This window comes from Apium graveolens, chromosome 5 (assembly GCF_009905375.1).
Source record: "Apium graveolens cultivar Ventura chromosome 5, ASM990537v1, whole genome shotgun sequence".
In the NCBI taxonomy this organism is placed as follows: Eukaryota; Viridiplantae; Streptophyta; class Magnoliopsida; order Apiales; family Apiaceae; genus Apium; species Apium graveolens.
In genome coordinates this window covers 91,529,058-91,546,437 of record NC_133651.1, presented here as the reverse complement: position 1 = coordinate 91,546,437, position 17,380 = coordinate 91,529,058, and the positions used below count along the sequence as shown (strand labels likewise).

Sequence of the window (17,380 nt, the reverse complement as noted above, 5' to 3'; positions counted from 1 at the left end):
TCAAACTCTAATGAACTGTCAAATCCTGATGATCCAAATCCTGACACTCCTTCAGATTCTGAAGATAATCATTGTACTAATGAACCTGCACATGTTGAGGGGGAGCAACAACAAGGGTTAGCTCATGGTACTAACACTGAAGAATCATCTCAAGATTCTTCTCAATCTAATCTCTCAGAATCCAATGTTGATTCACCATCAGATGAACATGAGTCAAGTCCCAATATATCATCAGGAGATAACACAACAGATTCAGGGGGAGCTTCAAATGCATTTGAAGAGGCATACAATTCAGGAAGAGCATCTAGCTCCAGAAGGACACTTTCAAGTGCCATAAAATGGACTAAGGATCATACTCCTGATCTGATCATTGGAAATCCCGATGATGGTGTAAAGACAAGAAGTGCAACTCAGAATGAATGTTTATACCATAATCTAATTTCAACAGAAGAACCAAAGAAAGTAGAAGATGCACTTAAGGATGCAGATTGGGTCATGGCTATGAAAGAAGAACTAAATGAGTTCGAAAGAAATAAAGTATGGAAGCTGGTGCCTAGACCTAAGAACATGTCAATTGTGGGCACAAAGTGGGTCTTTAGAAATAAGACTGATTCTGATGGAACTGTCATCAGAAACAAGGCAAGATTGGTGGCAAAAGGTTATTCCCAACATGAAGGTATTGACTATGATGAGACATTTGCTCCTGTTGCTAGGTTGGAAGTAATCAGAATCTTCTTGGCATATGCTGCTCACAAGAAGTTCAAGGTCTTCCAAATGGATGTCAAGAGTGCATTTCTCAATGGAGAACTTGAAGAAGAAGTCTATGTTGAACAACCACTAGGATTTGTGGATCCTAAATATCCTGACTATCTTTACAGACTTGATAAAGCACTCTGTGGACTGAAGCAAGCACCTAGAGTATGGTATGAAACCCTTGCTCAGTTTCTACTTGAAAGTGGATTCAAAAGAGGTACAATAGATAAAACCCTATTTTATCTGAATAAAGGTAAAGATTTGCTTTTAGTCCAAATTTATGTGGATGATGTCATTTTTGGATCAACTAATCAAACACTGTGTGATAAGTTTTTAAAGTTGATGCAATCAAGATATCAAATAAGTATGATGGGAGAGATGAGCTACTTTCTAGGCTTGCAGATTAAACAGAATGATAATGGCATCTATATCAATCAGTCCAAGTACACAAGAAATCTATTGAAGAGGTTTAATATGCAAGAAAGTGCAACTGCAAGTACTCCTATGGAAACTGCTACAAAACTTGATCCAAATGAAGGTACAGCAGTTGATGTCACATCTTACAGAGGTATGATTGGTTCTCTGTTATACTTTACTGCTAGCAGGCCATACATTATGTTTGCCACTTGTTTGTGTGCAAGATTTCATGTAAATCCAAGGGAGCCACATCTTATTGGAGTAAAGAGAATTTTCAGATACCTCAAGGGTACTGTTTCACTTGGACTTTGGTATGCAAAGGAAGCTGATTTTGCATTATGTGGATATTCAGATGTTGATTTTGCTGGATGCAAAATAGACAGGAAGAGTACATCAGGGAGCTGTCAATTCTTGGGAGGCAGATTAGTCTCATGGTTCAGCAAGAAGCAGAAATCTATTTCTACTTCCACTGCAGAGGCTGAATATATTACAGCAGGAAGTTGTTGTGCTCAGTTGTTATGGATGAGAAATCAGCTCATGGACTATAGATTATCATTCTCAAAAATTCCTATTTATTGTGATAATCAAAGTGCTATTCCTATGACAGGAAATCCGGTGCAACACTCTCTCACAAAGCACATCAGTATCAGATATCACTTCATAAGAGAGCATGTCATGGAAGGAACCATAGAGCTTTATTTTGTTCCTACTGATCAACAACTGGCTGATATCTTCACAAAGCCATTACCTGAAGAAATATTTACAAATCTTGTGAATTAACTTGGTATGGTTAATTGGGACAAGTAAATTTATTTCAATTTATTTTTCATCCAATCCTGATGTATACTGATCAAATCATGATATGTCCTAAATGTTGTGTTTTTCAATATTAAGCCAGAAATATTTGATGTATTATATTTTATATGCATGATAAATTATGTGAATCTTATTTGCTAGTTGTGTTTTCCGAATAAATATATCACTGTCAACATTACACATCAGTCTAGGGAGACGCGCCTTAAAAAAAATCTTTTGGTTAATTCATTAAGTTAACTCTTCAGTTAATAATTGGTCAGTCTCTGAGTCCCTTGATATTCTCTTGATTATTTAAATGACCGCTCATCCTTCAGTAAAATCACATCTTTTCCTACTCAAACACATCTTTTCATTTCTCTCAAACCATGGCAAACTCCAGTTGGTTTTACTGCTATGGCACAAGTACTGTTACTATTTTTCGATATGGAATCCAGACTCTATATTCCATCAACGACATTCTATACGACATCTGGATTCAACTTCCAGACATCATCAAAAATGATCTTCTATTTTTCCAGAAAGAATTTCATCTCCACAATCTTAAACAACAGGAGAAAATCATTTGTCTTGTTGTTCTCTTTGTTGAAAGTAGGAAGAAGAATTAAAAATCCTCCATCGTTTCTCTTCACCATCAGCTTTTTTAGGCTTCTTAGACCAAGGCTGTTGATGTTCACCATCTTAGACTAGGATTATCTTATAATCTTTTGCATGTAATTTACAAATTTCATGAAATGTACTCTTTTGATATATTAATGAAATTTCTTTTGATTGCAAGATTTAGTCTATCCTTATCTCGTATTATATGCTTGTGAATGTTCTTGTTGAAGCCTGTTAATCTTTACTTCATCTACTTGAATTGTATTTCTTGATGATTATTTTGATTAAAATTGTGGTTGCTAATAATTTGTGATGCTTTGACAAACAAATGTTGAATTTGAATCGACATATCCTGAGTTGATCAAATCTTGACAGAAGAAAGGTTTCAAATCCTGACAACAGGTTAGCATGTTTTAATTCATATTATTAGTGATAATCAATCTCTGAGTAAGTTTTATTATTGCAATTAAGTGTCTCACTTAATTAATGATTAATGGTGGAGTCTCTAATAAACAAATTTCTACGGTTGTGTCTTGATATAACTATATGTATTTTGTCTTTACTTCCGCAATTTACTCCACCGTCAAACTCAATTACTCAGTAATTGGTTCCTGTTTGAAGTCAAATTCGCTAAGTTACCTTCTTCATAGGAGTGTGTTATACCTATTTCTGAATAGTGAAGTTATAAGACCAGAAGAAATTCTGTGACATAATTCATCATACACATAGTTTCACTGTGCACATCTCACGCTTACTCTTTCTCACAAGCTATACACATCATGACGACGTCTGAAGTTTCACCACTCTTCAGTCAAACCACAATCATTCATGGAAATACATTTGGTACTAACAATTACCTAGCTCTGCTTACACATCAGCAACTACCATCATCTTTTCATGATATTCAGGATTTTCTCCTTCTATGTCCAATTGGGTATGCTCTCACAAATCCTGTTAAGGTGTCATACAGGGCTATCATGCAGGTCTAGAACACAGCTGTGGTAAATTCAACACATACTGGATTTTCTTTTGAATATAAGGACCAAAGATATGAAGTTGATGCTGACATTCTACTTCAAGCCTTGAGATTACCTTCACTTGATGGTGCTCCTGATACTCATACCACTGAGCAACTATTTGATATGCTCAGGACTTTAGGCTATCAAGGAGAAATCACAACAATTGGAAAACTGGCCAGGACCAAACTGAAAAGAGAGTGGAACTTTTTCTTTGACCGCATCAGTAGATGTTTCTTGAATAAGACAACAAACTTTGATGCTCTTCCATCCACTTATCTGAGAATTGGGTACTCTCTTATTTACTCTGGTAACTTTGATTATGGTAATACTATATTACAGTTCATAACTACTAGGAGAGCAGATGTTTCAGGAGTAATAGGGTATACTAGATTTTTACAACTGATTTTCAATTATCTATGCCCTAGTGTTATTTTTAATGATGATGAATTACTCTCTATTTTTCAAATTTTTGAAAAAGCAATCACTGATCATATTAAAAAGGATGAAAAGAATAAATTTTCAGGACCACCCTTTCTTCCTAGAGAGGTTAGGCAATTTTTATTAAGAAATAGACTTACTCCTACACCTGCAAATCCTGATGCTTGCACCTCTGTCACAGTTCCTGATGCTGGGAATCAAGAAATCATTCATCTTTTTTCTAACCCAAGCATTTCTTATTCCAAACAGCAAACACATCAAGCTCATAAATTAGCCTCCTCTGTTGTCTCTCAAAAGACATCAGTTGTAACAAAGAAAAGGCTGTTTAAGAAATCTGTCACATCTGGACAGAAAGTTAAACAAGCCTCACTGAGTGAGAGTGAGAAGAAAGAAGACTGCTTTCCAATCAGGAAAAGAAGACTGATCATCCAAAATAATTCTGACTCAGATGATCATATGCCAATAGGATCTTTATCAAAAATCAATAAGTCCATTGATCAACATATTGATGACTTCATTGACACTACTGGAACTAAGGAGCCAACTACTGATGCTAGTGCTCTGCCTGACAAGCTTCCAGTACTTGAAGCAACTGCTGAACACAAGAAAACTGTAAAGAGCCAGTTAAAAAGAAGAAGTGACGAAGTAGTTGGATATATCCTAAAGAAGCAGAAGACTCAGCCTCTTGACAAGGATGTTAATACACAAGAACCTAGATCTCGAAGGGATTTAGAAACTACAATACATCCAGTCACACAAGAACCATCTTCTCAAAGGGAAGATGCAGACACTGAGGCTGCACAGATCATTATTAATATTGCTCAGAGTGATCTTCTTGCTGACTCTGTTCAACTACTCCAGGAAAAGCAAACTCATCAGGAGATACTGTCACAGGTGGATGCAATCATTGATGATCCTATTTTTGAGAAGAGCACACAAGAACCTTCACCAAGCATTGCTGAAGTATCTCACATGTCTCAGACTCCATAAGAACCATCAGTTCAAAGTACTGATGATGGTCTTTTACACTCTCCTGACAGATCAAATCCTGATGTTGCAATAGCTCCTATTGAGAATCATACTGATGTGTTGTTTGTTCCTCCACTGGTTGCTACAATTGATGATTCATTACTGGTTGCTAGTTTGAAAAAGCATCCTGATATGCTGTTTGTTCCTCCAATTTCATCACTTCCACTTAAGGACTCACCTTCAAGATATCATAAGTCACAGGCATCTCTTGCAAAGAATCTGGATAAAGGAAAGGCAATTATGCCTGATTCTGTACATTCTTCTGATGGCTTGTCTGATTCTGACAATGATAGTGATGACGATGATTCTGATTCATCTCAGCTTAAGTCTTCAATTGATGCATCTAAGAAGTCCAATGTTGGTTCTTCTTTGCACTTCAATGAAAATCCCTCTTATTACAATGCTGATGCCGAACACTTTAGACAGACAGAGTGGGATTATAAATAGAGACTTGAAAATTCTTCTATCTTGTCTGCGGTTGGTCTACAACATATTCATCGTGCCTATGATGAAATTCAAACTCCTGATCTGAAGTTGCATCTTAAGGCCACAACTATTTCTGTTAAAGACATTCACTCTGATCTTAATGAGATGAAGAAGTCTCATGCTGATGTCAAGGAGAAATTTGATGAATTCTTACTTCACACACCTAACTCAGCTGAAATCAAAAGTGTAAAAAATACCGTCATAGATGGTGTTAAATCTCAAGACAGCATGGCCTATAGACTTTCCTCCTTAGAAGATAAGGTTTCTTCTATAGGTGACAAACCGGATGATCTTTTTTCTCTTCTTAAATACTGATGCCAAAAAGGGGGAGAAGATAGTTGCTACAAAATTTACACCAGATTATATCCAGACAAAAGATAAAGATATTGATGATGATGGTGATAAGAATAATCCAGTTACAGATGTTCAAATTGCTTCTACTGCTCAACAAACTCAACATTCCAAGAAGAATGATTTTTCAGGACAAAGGAAGTCTATTGGTGCTTATAAAGCCAAGCACAAGACTACTGTTGGTGCTCCTGAGGATGATGACATTACAATCTCCAATTTAGCATATGCTAAAGGGTTGTTCTTTCCTTATAGGCATAAGAAAACAGGTGAAGAGATTGTCTTGTATTACAAAGACAAGAAGTTTGAGCAAAAGAATTCTAGGAGTGCTCTTGGGTATATTATTGAAGAATTTCCTGATCTAACACCTGAAGAAGCAGTTATGCAACAAAAGGAGCTTTTGGCTCAAATTGAAGCTGAAGCTAACAATTCTAAGGGAAGAGGAAGAAGAAGTGGTAGATCTGCAAGATGAAGAGGAAGAGGAAGAGGAGGAAGAACTTTTAAATCAAGTCAAGTGACTACATTCAACTGTACTTTTCTAAATTTTCTATCCAGAGAAGGGTATGTTCCTGTACAAGGACATGAAGGTCATGAAGAAAATGAAGAAGTTCAGAAGCCAGAAGAGTTGATTGTACCAAGGAAGAAAAGATCAGCCACTGACATTGATCAAGCTGATACAAGATGAAACAGTGATAGAAGCATTAAGTGATTCAGCTCTTACTCCAGTAGTCATTCCTCATACTTCAGAGGTTGATGAAAAAGAAAAGGTTGATAGGAGGATAGCTGATCAAGCATGCAATGAATATTTGCAGAGAGTCTTAAAATCAAAGAGAGAGCTATGGCATAAAACAAAAGGGAAGATTAAAGATCTGTCTATAAATTAAGCTCCTCTCAGCAAGAAGGATAGAAGATGGAAAGATATTTATACATTTTACTATCCTAAAGGGTTCAAGCATGTTGAATTTGTGTCAGCCGGGTTAAGAGATTCTATTCCAGAACAGAAAGGTGTTGATGAGTCCATTAAGAAACCTTCTTGGGTGAAATACAATGAAAAACTGAAACTTGTCAAATCTCGAACCAGAGGAGGGATTGGTCATTCTGACATGGAGATTCTAAGATCTGATCTGCTGGATACAAATACTCTGACAGAGAATCTTGGTAAAAAAGTTTCTCCTTCACATCTTGAGAAAGTTGAAGCTGTGAAGATTTTTTATAGAAAGATAAATGACAATGATGTCAGGGTAGAGAGTCTGTACTTTTTTAGGGATGGTAAAGTAAAGATCTTTACATTTCAGCAACTCTTAATGAAGACTGTGACAGAATTAAAATACATTTACTATCTTCTTAGAGTTCAGAATAGTGTGACCAGAAACTGGTCTTCTATGATACTTGAAGTCATCAGAAGAAAAGTCATGAAAAAAGATGATAAATACAATGGTGATTATGTTCCTGAGTACAAAACTTATACTGGTCAACAAATACAGATGAAAAAGGGAGCTGCAGTACTATAAGTTTTTCTCAACAGTCCTCAGTTGTCCTTCAGTCCTGACCATGAAAATGTCAGTTTAAGCTACATGTTGATTGGTGATCTTGAGATAAGCAAAAGCTCAATTTCTAAGTTAAGATCAGCTATTTATCAGCTTGGAGAAGACATTGAAGAGAAGAGAGAGTTGAAGAAAAACCTTGTTAAAGTCCTACAAGACAAGGAGGAAGAAAGATTGAAAAACTTTCTGGGAACAACTGTCAGTTATCTGAAGATACTGAAGTAAGCTTTACTCCTTGTACATTTTGTAGATTGGTTTTGGAATCATTGAGAATGGAATTTATGTTTAATGAGCATAAATTGGGGAGATTGTTACATATTGAATTCTCAATGATCAGAAGAAGCTCAGGATCTGGCTGTTCGGGTGTCATCAGGATCTGATGTATCGTCAGGATTTGGCATGTTATCAACATTTGGATGTCATCAGTATTTGAAGACAGTCATCATTAGAGGATTTATTCTGTTCCTTATAATGTGGAGCAGATATTCTTTACGTCTGAGTTATAGGACTTTATCTATTCAGTTTAAGATATGTATCAGTTTCAGTTAGTTTTGGATAATGCATATCTTAGATTGATTTGTTGTAGTTGTGTAGTACATAAACACAGTTTAGGTCATCACTTAGTGGATAACACTCGAGGATCATTCGACCTAGCATCTCTCAAGAACATAAGTATTTCTTGAGAGGATTTTGTAACAGTTTTTATCAGATATATAAAAAGCTGTTATATTTTGTTACTTGTTCGAAACATTTATACAATTGTATCCAACCCCCCTTAAACAATTGTATATTTAATGGGCAACAAAGAAGCACTAGTTACGATGGGAGAACTAGAAGCGATTCTGAAGGCTTTGATGGATTACTCTCAACCGAAGCTTAATGATATTCAGTCTAGCATTTTTCGACCAGCCATCTCAGCTAATACCTTTGAGATCAAGTCGAGCAACATTCAGATGATACAGAACTCAGTTCAGTTTGGGGGTTCTCCAACAGAAGACCCCAACATGCACATCAGAGATTTCATCGAGATCTGCGACACTTTCAAGTTCAACGGAGTTTCTGAAGATGCTATTAAGTTGAGGCTTTTCCCATTCTCTCTGCGGGATAAAGCTAAGTGTTGGTTACATTCTCTACCACCAGTGTCTATCAGTAAATCGGAGGATCTTGCTCACAAGTTCTTAACCAAATTCTTTCTTATGGCGAAGACTGCGGCAATCAGAAACACATTTAGTCAATTTTCTTAGCAATCTGGAGAATCTTTATGTGAGGCTTGGGATCGCTACAAGGAGATGCTTAGAAAGTGTCCTTATCATGGGATGCCTGACTGGATGATCATTAACTGCTTCTATATTGTAATATCCCATATTTTCAGATAATATTATTATTATTATTTGGAATTATATATGTGATTTTAAGTGAATTTTGGAGAATTATTTGGTAATTGGAGTGATATTTTGGATGTTTATATATGATATTCTTTAAGTATACTAATTTTTATATGTCCAGAATAAAATATAGATAATTGTGATATTTTTCAGGTAATTTTTGGGCTATTATATGAATTTACAATGATTTATGGATTTATTAATTATTTTATGAGTAATTTTAAAACTATTTTATAAAGCCGGGAATCGTCCAACCTCAACCGTTTTTGCGTTTTTACAACCCGAAATTCTTCCGAAAACTCCTCTCTAACCGAAATTCTGGTCATTTTTCGTGTTCTAACTTTTTCAATCTGGATTACGGTTTGACCCGTACGCGTCCCGGCATAAAATTTTCAACACGATAATCATTTCGGTAGATCAATAAAACTCGTATTCTCGAGAGACGGGATATTTTTACATTATTTTCTCATAGGGTGTTTTATAAGAAGCTCGATTTTGATAAATATCCAAATCTGTTATTAAATTTTATCATTTTTATAGTTACTTAGCGGCTAAGTAATCTATTTTCAGATCTGATATGATCCAATAGGATACTTGTTACGTGTTTAAATTGCATTTATATGAATCGATCCGTAATTTGGACGCGTGTTTACTTGCATTACTCGTTTTATCTCGTTTATATGCGTTTGAATGCATTTTATGCATTTTCGGGGTTTTCTGTTAATTTAGGAACCGTTTCTGTTTTTCAAAAATTAACGGACCGGGACCCCACTGGGACGTCAAAGCCCACAATATTCACGTTTTTATTTTTATAAAATCATTCGTATTTCAAATACCCACCAAAACAATCCTTGTTTCAAGCCCGTGCTAATGGTACCAAATTCATAAATCGAGGTGCAGTATTCTATAAATTCGATTTTTATAGTTTATTGTCTAAATTCGTTTTTGATTTTAGAAGTATTGTTTGATGATTTGGTTGATTGATAATTGTTCCTGGGATTAAAAGGAGTGGTTTAGCATCTTATTTCGTTAGTTTTGATTATAATTTGAGTAAGTTTGAGTTCTAAGTTTTTCTAATTTTTCAAGTCAATTTTTGAGATTGTTGTGATGTTCTTGATGAATTTTAATGATTGGGTTAGTTTCTAATTGCTCTGGGCTTTGTTTTGGTATCGAAAACTCGAGTTTTGGTGTTGATTTGATTGAAATCGAGTTTTCCGATTTAGTTCATCGGAGAAGAGCTCGATTTTTGCCGGATTTGGTAAAGGTTTGATCGTCTGTTAGTGTTAATCATGATTCTGAGTTGTGGACGGTGTTTTGAGTGTGTTGATGGTGAAAACGGGATTAAACCCTGCTGTTTTGGCCCCGTGTAAGGCTGCCGGAACTCGACCGGAAGTTCGAGGTCACCGGCCGGTTTCTGGGTTTTCCAGATTCCGGCAGTGTTCTTCAAGAACTCCGGCCGTGTTCTTGGATGGCCGCCCTTTGATCCATTCAATCCAGTTCCAAGTTTATAATCATGTTTCTGTCATATTCTTTCTAGTTTTACTTCAAAAATCTATTTCTAAAATTCTAAAAATCATTTCCTTTAATTTTAAAAATCATTTACTTATTATTTTAAATTCTAAAAATTATTTACTTAATTATTTTAAATTCCAAAAAATTATTTTCTTTTATTATTTTCAAAAATCTGAAAATTTTATTCATTTAATTTGATTAATTATTTTGATAATTAATAGTCTATTTAGATAATTGATAATTTGTATTAATTGTATTTTAATTCCAAAAATTACGGAAAAATCATTTTTAATTCTAATTTTTCCTAAATAATGATTTAAAAATTATTTTGAACTTTTAAAAATATATTTAGGTATTTAAAAAGCAATTAATATTATTATTAATTGGTTTGTTCTTATTTTATTCGTAAAAAATAGGTCGTTCATCCGTTTAATACGAAACGAACATGTATAGACTCGGAAAAATATTCCGCTTTTATTAAAAATACTTTCGAGATGAAAATTCCTTTCTTTAAAAAGGTCGCTTATTTTGCAAGTTATTCTGAGTCGATTGTTGATCAAAAAATCATATTTTTGACCCGATTTCAGTTTTAAACGTACCGAGTCGAACCTTTTGACGAACTAAGTCATATGTGGTATGAATTATGTGATATGTGGATCACATAAAGGAACTAAGTCCTTCCGACCTATAACAAGGTACCCAATTAAAGGAACGATCACATAAAGGTCCATTTACTTCAATCTACCCTCTCTCCTTTATTGGGTCCATTTGCCTTTTTTAATCGATGAAAACTTCAGTTGTCGTTGCATGCTATCTTATTCGTAGTTTCACATCAAGCTTCCATACCGATAATACTCCCGTCATCAACTATACAATCATTAAGTGGAACAGACTATCCAATATTCAACAAGTCGGCTAATGTCACATCACCTTGTTACTATAAATATATCACATTATCATAACACCATTAATTAACTTCAAGAAAGCTCCAGAACCATAATCTTCTCTAACTCTCTTTTCAATACTTATCTAATCCATTCCACAAGTTAGTCATGGGTGGCCTAATCACTAATGGCTTCTTTTAACCCGATAACAGCTATCCTTCGAAACACTTGAATCTTCTTTCTAGACTTCTTCTCACCTTTATTTATATCTCCCATACTCACCATTTACTGTAACTCCCGAATCCATCCTCGTAGGTACTGTTGCTTCATAGGACAAGTTTTAAACTGAGGGTATAAAATAGGATGTAGGGTAAACTAAAGAGATACACTCACAACCGAATGTCCAGTAAAATAAGAGTAAATAGATGGAGGTTCTTAAATAGGTAGTCTCATAACAAGAGGTGGTAGAATAGCGTGGAATAACTTGAAGAGGTGCAACTGTCATAACAGAAGGTAGTGTCATTAATACTGATGAAGGAGCAAGGTGCAAACCAAATCTGAGAGAAGATGACGATCCTTGAACAGAAAGCTCCAAATGATCAAATGATACCGGGAAATCAAGATCTGCCATTGCCGTTGTCTGGAAATCACGTCGCAAGCTAAGAATCCCGAATCGCAATACGAACCGTGTCGGAGATCTACTATACCATCGCACTCAACCTCACAACATCTTATCTTTCTATTTCCTATTCATAATCCTAACCCTCTACCCAATCTCGACATTCTACGCTTATTTCAGTGACTTATAACCTGTAGCTCTGATACCAACCTGTGGCGCCCTCCAAACCCGGGTCAGAAGTTTGGGGTCCACGACACACATAATATATAAACCAGTATATGAAATATTAATTGCAATGACCCTGCTTTATATAACCACGGATCGCAACAGGTTAAAGTATGAAAACAAGCCATACTATTAACTTTTATTATAACGTACCAAATCCCAGCTAATTTAACTTACAACTGATAATAATATTGTTCTTACAATCTTACTATCTCTCTACCGTATGAAGCTCCTGCTAGCTCGATCCAACTCAAACTGGAACCTTAGCCCGCATTTTGGACTGAGGAACTTCACTATCATCCGTATCATTTTCAACTGTAAAATATATAGAAAGAATCGCAAGGGTGAGCTAACTAGCTCAGCAAGTCATAATGACAATAATTGAGGTTAATCAATGATCAAACGAGATGATTCAGAAGAATCAAGTTCATTGCTAAACAATTATTAGAATTGGATATTCATTTTAAGTTTTAAAACCAAGGTTAGGCTGCTGATCAGTCACGCACTAACCCCGAGCAAAGCACTGTTAGGGGGAACACACACAAGTATAGAACCAAACAAACAATGCAAAACACACACTCAATATATGACGCGGAAAAATCCACGTCCCAACTTGTATTATTAATCAAAACAATTATCAATAATACAATCAATCTCACCAAACGGTATTCACTCAAGCGATACTTAAGTCAAACAATACTCAAGCATGCATCAAAACAATAACATGATTATGTATATATAGCCATCACAAACTTAGGCAACAAGACATACCTAATCTGATTACAATAATAATTGTCTACCCATACAATTATTACCCATTCACATTATAATAATAATTATCAACACATACAATTATTACCCAACTCAATTATGATAATAATTGTCTACCCATACAATTATTACCCAATTCAATTATGTTTTCTATCACCAAGACCATACTACCTATTGGGTTTAACCCCAACAATCCTCCCCTTCAACCCAATATGATTTCATGCACAACCGAATTAACGGTCACCATCAAGCCATCGACGTCGATCGCCCAATACCTCCCCTCGAACAATAACCCCTCCTTCTAGTACAAAAAGATTTCTCTTATCTTTTCGACCTTTGAGTATCTCTAAATCTCCTTTAGTGACTTTCAACATACTGTTCTTCATCATAACAGTATATCCCAAATCAACTAATTTACCCAACAAAATCAGATTTCGATTTAACTCCGGTATGTATCTTACTTGAGTTAGCTTCTGAACACGATCGTTGTGATATTTCATTGTTACCTCACCAATGCCAGCAACCTTTACCGTTTTACCGTTCGGTAAAGTTACAATCTTTCCCTCACACTTTTTATAGGACGAGAACCACTCTCTCCTACCATATATGTGATGAAAACATCCCGAGTCAAGCACCCATTCTTCTTTTGATCCCTTCTCTTCTTGAATCAAAAGAACATCTTCATCAGCTTCTACAAGCGAAACACTACCCCCTCGATTTTTCTTCAACTCTCTCAAGTCTTCTCTTGCCTTTGGACACATAAATTGTATATGACCCAATTCCTCACAATAAAACACCTGATATTAGGGTTATGTTTCTTAGCATACTTTTTTTCCGTATCACGCGCACGTGTCACAAATGCACTTCCATCAGATGTGTCACTCGATTCTTGTTTCATCAATCTTTCGGCCTCCAGAAGAACAACAATAGTCCCATCCAAATCTAACTTTGTTTTTCCAACCAATAAAGAAGTCATCACAGTATTATATTTCTTCGGTAGAGACACTAGTAGTAGAACAGCTTTGTCCTCATCCTTTAATTTTTCATCCAAATTATTTAGCTGGTTGATTAAGCCATTAAAACGATTCAGATGATCTCTTAAGTCTCCGTCTTCTTCCATCTTGAGCCCAAACAAATCTTTCTTGAGAAACAGCTTGTTGGCCAAAGACTTTGAGTGATAAGTCTTCGTTAACTTCTCCTACAAATTCTTGGGATTGTCCTCTTCAAGAACATCATACTTGATTTCCGGTGCAAGGGCCAACCGGATCGTTGATGCCGCACGTAACTTCATGTCTCCCCACTTTGTATCATCTACTTCAGTAGGCTTCTTCCCTCCGAGAGTCGCATATAACCCTCGTTGAATTAACAGATCTTTTACCGTACTTTGCCACAAGGTAAAATTGTTTCTTCCATTAAACAATTCAATTTCAAATCCCCCAACCTTCTCCATCATGAACCTTGGCTCTGATACCAATTGTTAGGGGGAACACACACAAGTATAGAACCAAACAAACAATGCAAAACACACACTCAATATATGACGCGGAAAAACCCACGTCCCAACTTGTATTATTAATCAAAACAATTATCAATAATACAATCAATCTCACCAAACGGTATTCACTCAAGCGATACTTAAGTCAAACAATACTCAAGCATGCATCAAAACAATAACATGACTATGTATATATAGCCATCACAAACTTAGCCAACAAGACATACCTAATCTGATTACAATAATAACTGTCTACCCATACAATTATTACCCATTCCCATTATAATAATAATTGTCAACACATACATTTATTACCCAACTCAATTATGATAATAATTGTCTACCCATACAATTATTACCCAATTCAATTATGTATTCTATCACCAAGACCATACTACCTATTGGGTTTAACCCCAACAAGCACACAGCACTGCTCTAATTACTGGATCCAAGGCACACATTGGCCTATAATCGACCACGAATCTGGTCTGACCACGAATCTGGTCCACATTTAGAAAACTATCCAATTCTAAAACAATTCAGTGTGATAAACAATGTAATTCAATAAGCAAGATCATAACCAACATTGATAAAGCACTTGTATAAAAGCGTAATGCGATTTATGAGTATCACAAGGGTATGTCAAGGTATGTATGAGAAACGGTTTTCATCCTGTAAAAGGGATCAGGTATTGGACGAATAATGATTTTTCAAGGTATAGTTCTTTAATGTTATAAAGAATGGATGGGGTATAAAAATTTATGTGTTTTCAAACAATTTTCTTCCAGTGTGTGGTGTTTGGTAGTTTTACATTTGGGGAGCAGTATCATATCTGGGTGGTTTGGTATCTGAAAATCAATGAAGGATGGTTTACAAAGAATAAAGCTTATGGCTCAAGATCAAGAAAAATCAGGGTTCAAGGTTAAATAGTTTAAAACACTTGCAATATAAAATAGGAGTTATTTTGAATAATAGCGACATGTTATGAAACAGTTCGAAAATTTTTGCGATATATCTCGAAGAAAAGTTGAGAAGTACTTGCCTTACAGGGCTTTACAACTATTACTGATCAACTCTGAGCCGACTCTGTCGCACAGGCTTTAACGTCAAATCACTAGATCACATTAGATTCGACTTCGGTACTCAGGTTTTTCTGTTGAAACTCTACTGAGCTCGTCGACTGACTATTAGGTCATCTTTAGTCCAACGTCCACTTTCGATTTCCCGACTAGAACCTACAGGGGCGAAATACTCTATGTTAGACACTCAGTTATGCTTGACATATCCTCGCTAACCACCTACCCATACGATAGCATATTCCGACTCGTAATCATTCATATTATAATAACACAAACAACAATTAGGGTTCACGTTCTCGAAATCAGTTCAGTGTTCATTTTTAGAAAATACGTATACTCGTCATTTTACGAAGTTAGGGTTACTGAGTTTTGGACAGAACATTCACCGCAACATACAATCAAGTTCGTATAACGTATAAGTATATATATTCACTCGACGTCCCGATAATTATCGGATACACTCCCGTATTTCCGTAAATCAATTTCCCATAAATCGGACAGCGTCTCCTTTGTTTATCGGACTACCCGTCGAAGCAATTCGACGTCAAATCAAAAACAATCAAACTTACAACAACCACAATCCAACAATCCAAATACAACTCCCAACCTCCAATTCAATCCAATCATAACACTTAAAATTCCACACATTTCCATGTTTCAACTAAATTACAATTATTAATTATTATTCGTATTTTATTTTTATTTAGTTGAAAATATTAGGACTCAGAACCGGGTCATCACAGTCCACCATCGACTCACCGAAGTTCACCGTCGACGGCGGCAAAATTTCGCGTGTACCCGATTTAAATTTCGGGTTTCCAACGCAAAAATTCCACCGATTGAAATTTTTGAAATAATTCAAAAATTAGAAATTATAATTCAAGAAATCACAGAAGCATTCATTGAATTATAAAAAATTTCTAACACAGGTTTCAAATTACTGGCCAAAAGCAAAACCAAACCACACACACAGACACGACCAACACTTGCACACACGCGCATCACTGCGCAACAAAGCCGAAAGAAAGCGATCACATAATAGCTGGAGCAGCACAATAATAATTAGCACAACACACACACACATCTATAAAAATATATGTATATATGTGCATAAACCAGAAGAAAAACTGAGGCCACCAAGCCTACCGGAACAGGCGGCAGCTTACCGGAAGCGGCCGGAAAAACCGATGCAGGGCTACCGGAAGCAACAGGAACGCAGACAGGGAAGGGAAATAGAGGGAATAAAGAAATAAGAGTGAAGGAATTGAGAGATTAAAAAGATTACAGGGAGAGATGAGGGATCAAGAGATAAGAAATTTTAAAGAGATTGAATCAAGAAAGTGACATGAATAAGAAGGTGGAATAAAAGATAAAGGACCTATGTTTTAGTTTACAGCCGCGTGTCTACTAATTGACACGTGGCCTGGCACGAAAAACCTAATTCTGATACAGCGTTTTAAAATTTATCGAACCAAGTTGCACATAAAATGAACTCAGAAAATTATCAAAATTATCTTAAAATTTTCTAAAAATCCCGAAACTAATCAAGTAAAATTTTCATAATTTTTAAAGTATTTTTAAACACAACTGGTACCCGCATTTATCAATTAATGAACCGAGCTGCTCTTAAAATAAATTCAGAAAATTACCAAAATAGTTTTAAAATATTAGAAATATCTCGAAGTTTATAAAAACATAAATTTTGAAATTTTAATATAATTTTTGAAACGCAATTTATACCCGCTTTTTAAGAATTAATGAAACAATGCACCGGTGAGATTAATCCCAAAAATTTCCAGAATAATTTTAAAATTCTCGAAATATTCCAAACTTAAATAAATATGTGTTTCATAATTTTTTGAAGAATTCTTGAATTAAATATGGATTTTTACAAATAAAAGCAATCAGAAAATTATTTAAAGATAAATAATTAATAAAATATTGATTTCTAAATTTTATAAAA

The 17,380-nt window shown here is 35.3% G+C and overlaps 1 non-coding gene across 1 annotated transcript; it reads right to left on the bottom strand.

Moving 5' to 3' along the window:
- Positions 1-8,658: 8,658 nt before the first annotated feature.
- On the bottom strand, positions 8,659-8,765 carry LOC141662392 (small nucleolar RNA R71). Its single transcript, XR_012550511.1, has one exon. It is a non-coding gene; the product is annotated as a small nucleolar RNA R71 (small nucleolar RNA).
- Between the last annotated feature and the right edge of the window lie 8,615 nt (positions 8,766-17,380).